This window comes from Notolepis coatsorum (assembly GCF_963971535.1).
Source record: "Notolepis coatsorum genome assembly, chromosome: 4".
Taxonomy (NCBI): Eukaryota; Metazoa; Chordata; class Actinopteri; order Aulopiformes; family Paralepididae; genus Notolepis; species Notolepis coatsorum.
The window spans coordinates 196,343,431-196,347,910 of NC_140168.1; positions in this window are offsets into that span (position 1 = coordinate 196,343,431).

Sequence of the window (4,480 nt, forward strand, 5' to 3'; positions counted from 1 at the left end):
GGGAAAACATGAGGGAGGAAGACGTGAGGGAAGACGTGAGGGAAGACATGAGGGAGGAAGATGTGAGGGAAGACATGAGGGAGGAATACGTGAGGGAAGACGTGAGGGAAGACATGAGGGAGGAAGACGTGAGGGAAGACATGAGGAAGGAAGACGTGAGGGAAGATGTGAGGGAAGACATGAGGGAGGAAGACGTGAAGGAAGACGTGAGGGAAGACGTGAGGGAAGACATGAGGGAGGAAGATGTGAGGGAGGAAGATGTGAGGGAAGACGTGAGGGAGGAAGACATGAGGGAAGATGTGAGGGACGACGTGAGGGAGGAAGACATGAGGGAAGAAGACATGAGGGAAGACATGAGGGAGGAAGACGTGAGGGAAGACGTGAGGGAGGAAGACATGAGGGAGGAAGACGTGAGGGAGGAAGACATGAGGGAGGAAGACATGAGGGAAGACGTGAGGGAGGAAGACGTGAGGGAGGAAGACATGAGGGAAGACATGAGGGAGGAAGACATGAGGGTGGAAGACATGAGGGAAGACATGAGGGAGGAAGACATGAGGGTGGAAGACATGAGGTAGGAAGACGTGAGGGAGGAAGACATGAGGGAGGAAGACGTGAGGGAGGACGACATGAGGGAGGAAGACATGAGGGAGGAAGACATGAGGGAGTGAGACATGAGGGAGGAAGACAAGAGGGAGGAAGACATGAGGGAAGACATGAGGGAGGAAGACATGAGGGAGGAAGACGTGAGGGAGGAAGACATGAGGGAGGAAGACATGAGGGAGGAAGACATGAGGGAGACATGAGGGAGGAAGACATGAGGGAGGAAGATGTGAGGGAGGAAGACGTGAGGGAGGAAGACATGAGGGAGGAAGACATGAGGGAGGAAGACGTGAGGGAGGAAGACATGAGGGAGGAAGACATGAGGGAGGAAGACATGAGGGAGGAAGACATGAGGGAGACATAAGGGAGGAAGACATGAGGGAGGAAGACATGAGGGAGGAAGACATGAGGGAGACATAAGGGAGGAAGACATGAGGGAGGAAGATGTGAGGGAAGACATGAGGGAGGAAGACATGAGGGAGGAAGACATGAGGGAGGAAGACATGAGGGAGACATAAGGGAGGAAGACATGAGGGAGGAAGACATGAGGGAGGAAGACATAAGGGAGGAAGACATGAGGGAGGAAGACATGAGGGAGGAAGACGTGAGGGAAGACATGATGGAGGAAGACAAGACGTGAGGAAGACATGAGGGAGGAAGACGTGAGGGAGGAAGACATGAGGGAGGAAGACGTGAGGGAGGAAGACGTGAGGAAGACATGAGGGAGGAAGACGTGAGGGAGGAAGACGTGAGGGAGGAAGACGTGAGGGAGGAAGACATGAGGGAGGAAGACATGAGGGAAGATGTGAGGGAGGAAGACGTGAGGGAGGAAGACGTGAGGGAGGAAGACGTGAGGGAGGAAGACATGAGGGAGGAAGACATGAGGGAGGAAGACATGAGGGAAGACGTGAAGGAGGAAGACATGAGGGAGGAAGACGTGAGGGAGGAAGACGTGAGGGAAGACATGATGGAAGACATGAGGGAAGATGTGAGGGAAGACATGAGGGAAGATGTGAGGGAAGACATGAGGGAGGAAGACATGAGGGAAGATGTGAGGGAAGACATGAGGGAGGAAGATGTGAGGGAAGACATGAGGGAGGAAGACATGAGGGAAGATGTGAGGGAAGACATGAGGGAGGAAGATGTGAGGGAAGACATGAGGGAGGAAGACATGATGGAAGATGTGAGGGAAGACATGAGGGAGGAAGACATGAGGGAGGAAGACATGATGGAAGATGTGAGGGAAGACATGAGGGAGGAAGACGTGAGGGAAAACATGAGGGAGGAAGACGTGAGGGAAGACGTGAGGGAAGACATGAGGGAGGAAGATGTGAGGGAAGACATGAGGGAGGAATACGTGAGGGAAGACGTGAGGGAAGACATGAGGGAGGAAGACGTGAGGGAAGACATGAGGAAGGAAGACGTGAGGGAAGATGTGAGGGAAGACATGAGGGAGGAAGACGTGAAGGAAGACGTGAGGGAAGACGTGAGGGAAGACATGAGGGAGGAAGATGTGAGGGAGGAAGATGTGAGGGAAGACGTGAGGGAGGAAGACATGAGGGAAGATGTGAGGGACGACGTGAGGGAGGAAGACATGAGGGAAGAAGACATGAGGGAAGACATGAGGGAGGAAGACGTGAGGGAAGACGTGAGGGAGGAAGACATGAGGGAGGAAGACGTGAGGGAGGAAGACATGAGGGAGGAAGACATGAGGGAAGACGTGAGGGAGGAAGACGTGAGGGAGGAAGACATGAGGGAAGACATGAGGGAGGAAGACATGAGGGTGGAAGACATGAGGTAGGAAGACATGAGGGAGGAAGACATGAGCGAGGAAGACATGAGGGAGGAAGACGTGAGGGAAGACATGAGGGAGGAAGACATGAGGGAGGAAGACATGAGGGAGGAAGACATGAGGGAGGAAGACATGAGGGAGGAAGACATGAGGGAGACATGAGGGAGGAAGACGTGAGGGAGGAAGACATGAGGGAGGAAGACGTGAGGGAGGAAGACATGAGGGAGGAAGACATGAGGGAGGAAGACATGAGGGAGACATAAGGGAGGAAGACATGAGGGAGGAAGATGTGAGGGAAGACATGAGGGAGGAAGACATGAGGGAGGAAGACATGAGGGAGGAAGACATGAGGGAAGACGTGAGGGAGGAAGACATGAGGGAAGATGTGAGGGACGACGTGAGGGAGGAAGACATGAGGGAAGACGTGAGGGAGGAAGACATGAGGGAGGAAGACGTGAGGGAGGAAGACATGAGGGAGGAAGACATGAGGGAAGACGTGAGGGAGGAAGACGTGAGGGAGGAAGACATGAGGGAGGAAGACATGAGGGAGTGAGACATGAGGGAGGAAGACAAGAGGGAGGAAGACATGAGGGAAGACATGAGGGAGGAAGACATGAGGGAGGAAGACGTGAGGGAGGAAGACATGAGGGAGGAAGACATGAGGGAGGAAGACATGAGGGAGACATGAGGGAGGAAGACATGAGGGAGGAAGATGTGAGGGAGGAAGACGTGAGGGAGGAAGACATGAGGGAGGAAGACATGAGGGAGGAAGACATGAGGGAGGAAGACATGAGGGAGACATAAGGGAGGAAGACATGAGGGAGGAAGACATGAGGGAGGAAGACATGAGGGAGACATAAGGGAGGAAGACATGAGGGAGGAAGATGTGAGGGAAGACATGAGGGAGGAAGACATGAGGGAGGAAGACATGAGGGAGGAAGACATGAGGGAGACATAAGGGAGGAAGACATGAGGGAGGAAGACATGAGGGAGGAAGACATGAGGGAGGAAGACATGAGGGAGGAAGACATGAGGGAGGAAGACGTGAGGGAAGACATGATGGAGGAAGACAAGACGTGAGGAAGACATGAGGGAGGAAGACGTGAGGGAGGAAGACATGAGGGAGGAAGACGTGAGGGAGGAAGACGTGAGGAAGACATGAGGGAGGAAGACGTGAGGGAGGAAGACGTGAGGGAGGAAGACGTGAGGGAGGAAGACATGAGGGAGGAAGACATGAGGGAAGATGTGAGGGAGGAAGACGTGAGGGAGGAAGACGTGAGGGAGGAAGACGTGAGGGAAGACGTGAAGGAGGAAGACATGAGGGAGGAAGACGTGAGGGAGGAAGACGTGAGGAAGACATGAGGGAGGAAGACGTGAGGGAGGAAGACGTGAGGGAGGAATATGTGAGGGAGGAAGACATGAGGGAGGAAGACATGAGGGAGGAAGACGTGAGGGAGGAAGACGTGAGGAAGACATGAGGGAGGAAGACGTGAGGGAGGAAGATGTGAGGAAGACATGAGGGAGGAAGACGTGAGGGAGGAAGACGTGAGGAAGACATGAGGGAGGAAGACGTGAGGGAGCAAGACATGAGGGAGGAATATGTGAGGGAGGAAGACATGAGGGAGGAAGACATGAGGGAAGACGTGAAGGAGGAAGACATGAGGGAGGAAGACATGAGGGAATACATGAAGGAGGAAGACATGAGGGAAGATGTGAGGGAGTAAGACATGAGGGAAGACATGAGGGAGTAAGACATGAGGGAAGACATGAGGGAGGAAGACATGAGGGAGGAAGACATGAGGGGGGAAGACATGAGGGAGGAAGACATGAGGGAATACATGAGGGAGGAAGACATGAGGAAGGAAGACATGAGGGAGGAAGACATGAGGGAGGAAGACATGAAGGAAGACATGAGGGAGGAAGACATGAGGGAGGAAGACATGAGGGAAGACGTGAGGGAGGAAGACATGAGGGAGGAAGACATGAGGGAAGACGTGAGGGAGGAAGACATGAGGGAAGACGGGCGGGGCTTCATCGATTCTTCATACATCCTTGTATTCTCAATGAGGGCAAAGGTGCAGAGAGTCG